We start from the raw sequence: 10,022 nt of genomic DNA, 5'->3' as shown, positions 1-10,022 counted from the left end.
CCCATACTTTGCTCCTCACTGCTCCCCAACTCCCTTCGTCCAGCTGCTCCAAACCTTTGCATCTCTGCCGACCACACATCACCCCCATCACCTGGGCACCGGAGGAAGGACCGCTTCATTCCTCCCCACCACAGCCCACGTGGGTCTGTCTGTTTGGTATTAGTGGGCTCTCGCTAACAATATGGGTTTTTTTTCCTCTTGTGGAGTGAGAAGTTTTGCAGCCAAGTCTGTAGGTGGAGAAAAAAAAGAGGCCTTTTCCTTTGAATGCCGGGTAATTTTTTTGAGAGCAGCCCTCTGAGAAATCAAATCTCAGTTTCTTTTCTTTTTTGGGGGGGTGGGGGAGCTGTAAGCACAGCAGTAGCACCTCCCTTCCTCCTGCTCCCAAACACTGTGGGGATGGCAATGCTCCCAACACCAGGATGGGCTGCAGGGATGGAACCCCACAGTGTCCACAGAAGTTCTGCTGGACGTAAGCTGCAGTCAGGGTCACTGCAGCTTGCAGGGTCCCCAAGGGGCAGGACAAGCTGCTCTCCTCTGTGCCATGCTCAGGTCTGTGGAGCACTGCGATGCTCTGGGGTCACAGAATCATTGAAAAAGACCTCTGAGATAATTTGGTCTGACTGCCTCAGGGCTTCGTGTGGTTGGGTTCCTTCTGCCTCCTTCTCCCCCTCGCAGCACCGCTGCTCCCTCCTCCAGCAGTCCCTGCAGCTGGATCGCAGCAGGCAGCTCTCATTCCCTGTTAATGAGAAACTCCTGCACTTTGTCCCTTGAAATGAAGCCATGTTCGCCACGTGATTGCAGGGAAGGGTTTCGGGGAAGGCTGCAGAGAGAAAGAGGGAAGGCAGGGGGCTGAGCACCCGTGGGTGATGGGTCAGGGCTGGGCAGGGACGTGGGAGGAAGCCGAGGGATGTGAGATCTCACCCTGCTGACCCCACATTGACTCAGCTCTGTTTGCATCTCATTCCTTCATACCGGGAAGGGGAACTCACCCCCACACAGGCTGCCTCCCCCGTGTCCAACCTCAGCCGGGCTGAGCATGTAGGAGGCTCTGTTCTCTGTGCTCAGTCAGTGTGAATCATGAACCAGGGGTGGTTTCCCAGGGCTGGGCAGCAGGGTCAACCCTCACCCGATGCACTTGGGGCTGCCTTCTCCCCATGGGAGCCCAGGGAAACCCCCGCATTGCTTTTCTAGGGCAGCTGGCAGGAGCATCTCTGTGCAGGAAGATGACAGGTACTTGCCACAAGGCCAGCTGTGCTGCCAGTAAGGCCACAAACCTACCCAGCACTGCTGGGGGCAGCTTCTCATCAGTGCAGCCCCTGTACCATGGGGATGCTGCACCCCAGGAGCTGTGAGCAGGCAGAGCACCGTGCCAGGCACTGCCTCCCTCTGCTTATCTTCTCCCTCTGACACAGACAGGTCTGCCCTGACCCCGCTGTGGCCTCAACCCAGATGGGGATTCTCTTTCTCTTGCAACCCTGCCCCAAGAGCTGGGCGTGTGTGATTCCCTCTGCAGAGCTGAGAGCAGCTCCATCAGTTCAGGGCTGGAGAGTAACTGCTGGAGCTAAATCTCTTTAGGCTTTGGGGCCCTGGAAGTTAGCAGAACACCTTGTCTGTCGTGCACTGGGGGGAGGACAAAGCTTCCCAGCTTGTACACTGTTGCTTTCCCCCTGCTATGGAGTGGGTGGAGAGGCAGAACCACAGAAAGCTCTCAGCCAGCTGTGATTTTTCACCAGAATCCGAGAACCCAACAGGAATCAGCAGCTGCACTTAATCATACAGGGCCATTAAAGTGACACAGCAGCTCTGTAGGGAAGGGGAGCTACCAGCCTGGGGCAGGGGAGAAGTTTGTCTGAAATAGCCAGACACAAAACCAGAAAAGGACCTCAGAAAGGCTGAGGAGGAAAATATTCCTAGGAGCCTCTGTGGTGTGCACTGCTGGTGAGATCTGTGGCTCGTGGCCATGGGGCTGGGAGCTGTGAGTGGGACAGGACAGAGGGTTACCTATCAGAGTTGGGTTTCTCTGCTGGCCTCGTGCTTTATCAGTCTTCCAGGAGCGCTGAACTGAGGCCAGGCAGGGTGGAAAGCTTTTCCTTCACTCCATCCCCCAAATGCCACATCAGCAGCGAGCTGCAGGATGACCTCAATGAGGAACAGATTGTCCCTTGGCCTGCCTCCACCTCCCTGCAGCGGGGATGTTGGGACCCCGAGATGGGGAAAAGGGATGAGCCATGCACTGTGATAACAGCACTGTGATAACAGCAGCCAAAGCAGTGGGGCTGGGATAGGAGCAGGCATGTGGGGGGTTTCTTTCTGTCATCTCCAGCCCTGTTGGCAGCACCCAGTGAAAATTTACGACAGCCAACATTGTGATCAATTGGCGGAGCTGGAAGCATCCCTGCTTTGTCCTGTTGTGTTTGAGCTCCCAGCACTGCCTGGCTGCTCCCAAAGGGAGGGATGGAGAAGGCACTGGGAAAATGATGGCACAGAGGGGGCGCTGGGCAGCTCCTGGTCTTGTGTTCACTTGTGGTGTCTCTGATTCAGTGCTAAGAGCAGTTCCCCTGACTGGCTTCAGAGAGCTGCAAGAGGGGAAGTAGGCTGAACATTCAGGTTGAGTATTAGGCAAGATTTCTTCTCTTAAAGAGTGGTGATGCATTGGTACAGCTGCCCTGGGAGGTGGAGGGGGGGGGTCACCATCCCTGGAGGAGTTCAGGATATGTGGCACTGGGGGATGTGGTCAGTAGGCACGGTGGGATGGGTTGGGAATCTGAGCAGTCTCCAACCTTAATGATTCTATGATTCTACGACACACTTGGCTTTGCTACGTTGCTGCAAAGACTGTTTTCAACAAGCTTTGAAATTAGATGAGATGAGATGATACAGAATGCATCTGTCTGTAGAGAAGTGAATTGCTTTTGATTAACCTGTTGCTTGGGTGTTTTTGTTTGTTTGTTTGTTTTCCTTTAATGCTATTTGATGCAGTGGGGCTGTCAGTCCAGCAAACTGCCTCATTTTGCAGAATGTTCCAGGAAAGCATGGGAAACGTTTCCAGCTAAATCTGCAAGAAAAATATTTGCATTTCCCTCCAGGCTGATTTGTAACCTAGATTGCTGGGGTTGGGGGCTTGGGGTGGAGGGATGCTGCTTTTCAGTAAGCTTGCACAAAATAGACATTTCCCTTTAGTCTGGAACAAAATGAAATTCAGACCACTGCAGATGCTCAAATGCCAAATGACTTTCAAGCATGAGAAAATCTTGAAATCCTAAGCATAAAACATATGGCGCTTTGCTTTGGAATGAGATTGAAAGGAAAAAGCTCAACAGTAAAGCTGAACCGAGGACATTTCATTATTCAGAATGATAGGAAAGAGCTTTCTTTTAGCATAAGAAGAGAGAATTTTGAGCAGATCTGGCTGTTTTTGAAGGCAAGCAGCAGCCTTATTATTTATTTGCCTCGTGGTCACATTAGGTCAATTATTAACTCACTCAAATGAAAGCCAAAAAGCTCCTTAGGAATCTGTTTTATGTGAAAGTGTGGATGGAAGTGGAAACAACCAAGCAGATTTCGTTCAGTTTAGGAGAAAAACATCAACCGTTGTCTCTCTCTCTCTGTGTGCAGAGATTTGGGACAGCTTTGGTCATCCAGTATGGATATCAAAGGAAGCAAAATGGGGCTGAGGTATTCACTGCTGATAGTTGGGGGGGGGGGGGGGGGGGCATCCCCCAAATATGAAATATCTGGGGGATCCGTGTGTCCATATGAGCACTGTCTGTATTTTTGCCCCGTGTCAGCTCTCCCCTTTTGCAATCTGCCATTCACATCCCATGAGCCAGAAGCAATTGTGACTCAGAGTCGAGCTCAGAGCCGCTTTCCTGACCCTGTCTGCAACTGCAGATCGCCCCAGGGCACAGCAGCTCATTAACCTGGGGTTGTTCTTTGTAGCTGCAGGTGGTTTTCTCACTCCTGATCCCATCCCCATCCCTCTCTCTGACCATTCTCCTCCTGTGGGCCACGGTTCTATTCCAAATGTCCATTTTACACCTCGCTTTAATTAGTTTTGTATCACTGTGTTGCATTTATATCGCTTGGCATAAGCTTCACGTTGCTTCCATTACATCTTCTGCACTGCTGGGATTTTTATTTATGGTGTTTCTGGTGCATTTGCATTACTTTCCTGAGATGGATATCATTTTGGCTGGATTTACAGTGTATTTCTTCAGTTAGATTTATATCGCTTTAATTAGATTTATATCTCTTTAGGCTTTGAGGGCTTCACTTAGATTTATAATCTCTCTTTTAGCAGGCTTGTCTTGCACGGGAGATTCGCATCCTCTTTCTTTCAAAGGGTATTGCTTCACTCAACACCAATGTTGCTTTATCTAGGCTTTGGTCAGCCTAGGTTACACGAAGCCAGAACTCACAGCTTGCTTTCTTTCCCCTGAATTTCCAACAGGATTATTCTACCATAAATTAAATTAACCTCTTCCAAGCCAACACCAGCATGAATGTATTGGAGATCATCTCACCTACTGGATCAACAAGAGTCCAATTAGCGAGATGCTCTTCCTATTCCTTCCTGTGCAGTGTGCAGCTGTGTGATGGAGGCTCCAAGCTTGCTTTTCCCTGTGCCATAATCAAGAAGCCTCGTTGGAGCTGATCTCTTGCAGAACATAGCCTGTGCTTCCCAACAACAGCCACAGAGGACGTGGCTTTGTGCTCCTGCCCAGCTCTGATCGCATCAGCTGGAAGGGATCTACATCCATGTGCTTCGGGGTGGAAGCTAAGCTGGGATTGAGAGGGGTCAGTGGGTGTTCCCCTGAGGGCTGTTGTTTCAGGTGTTCACAGCAGGATGCTCGGCTGCTTTCCCACTTGGAGGCAATTTGGGGCTCTGTTGAAGGGCAGGATGTGGGCCGGGTAAATTCAGTTTTAGCTGATGGAAATGAATTCCTGTGAACCCCTCCAGCCATCAGCACTCAGTTGGGCAGGGCTGGCTGCACCTTGAGCTCTCACCCAGTCCAACCTCCTGGCCCTCTCCTTGCCCAAAACACAGTGAGACCCTGATGCTTCCTGTGTGCCCAATGATGTGACAAGGGCCACAGAACCATTACAGAACCTTTGGAACTGATCACTAAGCTCATCAAGTCCAACCCGTCCCCACTAGCCACGTCTCCATCCTCTGCCCTTCCTGCAGCTGCACAAACGAGTGGCTAACTCAATTAATGTGCATCTAATTAGGCCATCAGCATCTCTGGAAGAGGGGCTGCATCCGCAGCATGGGCTGCAGAGGTCTGAGCATTCCATTGCCCTCCCCATGCTCTGCCACTGGGCCCCATTCATTTAATTACGCCTGGCTGCTGTGCTCCTCACCCTTTTAATTGCCCTGGACACGGAGCAGCGTGGTAAGCAGGTCAGAGATAGATGCTGGGCATTGTTTTAAGACAGTAAAGCTGTTTTTAAACAGCATTCAGCAGCTTGCTTTATGTAATTGTTGAGAGAAGGAGGGCATTCAGCAGGGGCAGCGGGGAATGCTCCAAAGGGATGCTGAGCAACTCCTAATTAACGACAAATGACTCGGAGCCTGATGCACTGCTGTAACTGTAAGATCTCTGCCGAACACCGCAGCTGCAAATCCTTTCCCAGAGCTTCAGACCAAGCCATAGGTCTGCAGCAATATTCCCAGGTAGAGCTGGGATTTAGTCAACAGTTTGGAGGACTGGCAAAACCCAAACTAATTAACTCTCCCTGAGGCTTATTAGTTCTCTGGTGCTGGGATCAATGGGAAAAAGCTGATTTTTATGCGTTCACATCCCCAAAAAGAGCTGCCCTGATTGAACACTTCAAAAAGCACTGATGATTCTTTCATGTAGTTTAAAAGTGGGGTTTGGCATGAAAATGAAAACAAAGGATGGGAGATTAAATAGATCAAGGCAGCACATTTGGGCCTGATCCCTGACCTCAGTTACACCACTTCTACCTGAAATTCATGGTGGTGAAAATAAGATGAGAAAGAGGCAGCAAAGACGTGTGCTTGGTTGGTTTTGGTTTTGGAGACTGATGTTGCTGAGGCCGTTCTGGACAAGGTGTGTTTTCAGAGCACAACTGAGGTCTGTTTGTCCTTCCCCTTGCACCACCGTCCTGATCTCAGGCTGTGCAAGCACCCAGCCAAAGTGCTGGAAGGAAAAGCTGCCTGGCTCTGTGTGTGCAGTCCAGCAAGGGAAATAAACCCAATGGGGCCAGGGCAGGGGATGGAAAGCCTGGCAAGCCACGGGCAAGCAGCCCAGCCTAAGGCTGCATGGCTCAGGATGTGCTGGGTGAGCAGCCTGCCCAGGGCACTGAGCACTCGGGATGTTTCCAGGGGCCCTGCTGAGCTCTGCAGCCTTCTAGATGGGCTAACTGCAGTGGATGCCCTGCTGAAAGCTCTGCAGGACTGTGAGTGCTGCTGGAGGAGCTCCCAGAGATGTGTGTGGCCCCAGGACCGTGGGGAAGCCTGTCCAGCCCCTGTCTGCCACCCTTCCAAAGCACATCATGCTTTCCAAGCATGGGTGAGATCAGGATCTCATTTTGCTCTGGTCTGGTCTGCAATCTAGCCTCAAACCTGTTGCACTGAGAAGACAGGTGGATGCAAGGCTTTGATGTCTGCTGCATCCATCTCCCTCCATGCCCTGACCACGCAGGAGCAATGTCCAATTCATTACACACAGCCTGCTGCATCCCCTTGGAAGAAAAGGGACTCTATCTAAGCTCTGCCTCAGAGGGGACTTAGAACAGCTGGCTCTGAGCACTCCAGCAGGCACTAATTACCCTAACGAGCCTCCCCAGGCCTTGCCCCAAGTACCCTCTTCCCACTGGCCCTACAGCTCCATTTAAGTTCAAGCCAGGAGCTGCGCTATTCTACTGAGCACCTGGAACAGGGGACAAGTGGGTGAATAGGGCAGCATTGTCACACATAGAGGCAGCCCTGGGTGTGGAGCAGGCTTGGTGGGACAGGGCATCCCTAAGTAGGGGTGGGCAGATAAGCCAAGGCTGTGCTGAGGTGAGTCAACCAGGTGGGAGATGGGAACAGGACCATCCAAATGGGAAGGAAATGGAGGCTGCACTTCTCAGCATGGTGCTGCTCTTCTGGATGCCCAGCTCCCTTCTGAGCTCCTGGGGTTGGTTCTTAGAATAAGCAGCTCATTCACAGCAAACATCACTGCTCTTTGATGTATTGCTGGTGCTGCTGCTGTGGTGTGTTAAATCCTTTGGTTTCGTGCTCGTAATAAGAAAACTGGCCGCAGAGGCTTACTGTAAGTTGATGAGAAAGTAGTAATAATTACTGCTTGTTCCTCCATGGGAGGGTAAACCTTCAGATGCTAATGGGCTCTGGAGTATTGACTGATTACTCACAGTGGGGTGAAACAGCAAGCAAAAGTGGCCTTCATTCTCCTTCTCAGGGATAGGGCAAGAAGCATCCTAACTGCAGTGGATGGCTGCGGAGTGTGATTTTTGGGACTGAAAGGTGGAAGAGTTTTCTAACGTAGGGCAAGGGACAGGACAGGTGTATTCCTGGAATGGATGAAGGGAAGATGCTGCAGGTATTTATGCCTGGCCCAGCCTGACAGCGTGTGCACAACAGCAAGTGGGTGGTGAGTGGTGAAAATGGGCCGGCAGCACATTTTTGTTTGCCTGGTGCATTTGCATGTGGCAAAGGCAGGGCTCTTGCCCACAGAGCCTTGTGTGGGATGCTGAAGGACTTCTCACGCTCTCCACTTCTCTTTTTTCTCTTGCTAAGGCTCTCAGCTTTGCAGCAACAGCTGTTTGAGCCTGGATCTGAGTGGGTACAAATCCCTTCCTGCTTTTCCAAGGTGCTGACATGACGCTGAACTTCAAGTTTCGAGGTGAGGAAGGGGGAATGAAGATTTGCTGCTCGGTTGGGGCTGACCAAAGCTGCATCCCAGGCCCCAAGGTGAAGCTGTGTCAGGCTGTAATCCTCTGCTCCCAAGCACTGTTGGATCATCCCAGCAGAGCATGGAGAATGTTTTCTTTTAACGGCACATTTTTCCTTAAACCAGTTTGCAGGCACGGCTGAGGCATTTTAATGGAAATTTCCTCCCAGTAAAAAGGCTGCAGCACACATACCAGAAACTCTTGGCCCGGATCATTAACATTCAGTAAAACTATAAGCAACCCAGTGGGAGCATTGAGCTGCCAGGCATGCTTCGTCTTCCTACAGCTCAGCACATAGACTGTGGATGGAGGGCAGCCCTTCAGATGTACCAACAGCAAAGTCAGAAGAGGCCAACACCAATGAAGCCTTGCTTTGGCCATCAGGACCTGTCCCACAGTCTTTAAGCTGTACTTAATCCTCTCAGCTGCCTTTCATGGCCATTGATTTCCAGCCACCTTACCCTGCTCTGCTGATGGTGAATCTCAGCAAGCTGTTCTCTCCTGTGCTCCTTGACTGCTTTCTGTCTATTCACATGGGTGCTGGGATCAGATCTTCCATTCCCAGGTCACGTTCAGGGGCTGTTTGTGCCTCAGTCCCATTGCAGGAGCACAGCATTGCTGGCAAGGTGCTGGGCACTGGAAGGAGCCCACTGAGATGGTCTCTTTTCTCCTTTCCCACGCTTTGGGAGGATACCAGGAGGAAAATTGATCCTATTTACTCCATGCCAACTTTACAGGGAAGGAGAGCCCTGAATTCCCCCTCACACCCTGCAGTCCAGGTACACAGCAGGCACTGCTGAAACCTGCAGCCAGGAGCTCACAGTTGCACAGAGGAGGGATGGATGCATCCTCATCCCTGCTATCCTCCAGCATGGACACAGGACTGTGCCACACTCCAGTGCTGGGCTGCACACTGCTGGACCCGAAGTGACCCTGGTGCAATGGGGAAGCTGCTCCCAGGTTTGAGCAGAGCACAGCCCTTCACACTGGACATGTTCCAAGGGTTATTTGTGCCTGCTGACCTCACGATGCTTTTCCTTTCAGCCCCTGCTGGGGTCCTCCTGTCTTTTTGCATAATCTCCTCTGAAGAAATAGCAGGAGTGGGGCCTTCTTTGCAGCTTTTGTCCAGGAGAGCTGCCTTGCTGCACGGTTCCACTTTGAGAACCCCCCTCTCTTTTTTTGTTTGAGCTGAACCATTTCTTTTCTCCCCTCTTTGCACCTCTTAACTTTCTCTCCTTCTGGACTCTGATTTCTTTGCACCGTTATTGTCCTCAAAAGTATTTTGAGGACACAGTTTGTTCAAAGCAAGGCTGTGACAATGCAAGGGCTGCAACTGGAAGCGTGGATTAAAGCAGCGCTTTCTATTTATTTCTGTGCTTTTTCCTCGCAAAGCTGTTTCTCTCAGACCCCAATCCTGCTGCTGCTGTGACCTTTGCATTTGCAGAGCGACCTTTGGAAATCAAAGGGGCCCTTCATCGGCATCTGCCCATCTGGAAGCGATTGCAGCAGCGGGTGCAGGGCAGGTTGGGGCCTCATGGCTGCAGCCTGGAGTGACCCAGTGATGGGAAGAGGGGCTGAAGTGCCTTGCATTGCATCCTCGGGGTGGGAATACCTCCGGCGTGCTGCCTGGATGCAGGGAGAGCCTCAGCAGCCACGTCAACACTAATTGATTCACAGCCACCGCGTGTTCAGTGGACTCTGAATTGTGTGCGTCGGTGCAAACTGCAGCCCTGGGCTTTGCTTTTCGCGCTGGCCTCCCCATTCCTTTGTGTTCAGTTATTTGTCAGGGAGGAGAAAACATGAAGAAAGGAAAAAAAAGCACAGGAGAGCCCGGCAGCTGCCCTGGTGCTGCTGGAGATGCCTCTCCATCCTCCCGACAGAAGGGAGCGGGGCTCGGGACAGCGCTACTTTCTTTGCCTTCGGGCTTCTCTCTGCCTTTTTTCAATCCCCTTTTCCCCTCCCTCTCTCCTCCCCCCGCAGCCCAGCTGGGGAGCAGCTGCGGCTCTCACTGGCCCTTTAACGGCGGGGCGGTGCTGCGGGCCCGAGGCTCGGCTCTCCGCGCTGGGGGAGGAAGTGCGGCCGGGGGGCGGGGGGGGGGG

This window comes from Centrocercus urophasianus, unplaced genomic scaffold (assembly GCF_019232065.1).
Source record: "Centrocercus urophasianus isolate 14NV4802_14NV808 unplaced genomic scaffold, USGS_Curo_1.0 seq_37, whole genome shotgun sequence".
Lineage (NCBI taxonomy): Eukaryota > Metazoa > Chordata > Aves > Galliformes > Phasianidae > Centrocercus > Centrocercus urophasianus.
Note: the sequence above shows the minus strand (reverse complement) of the source record.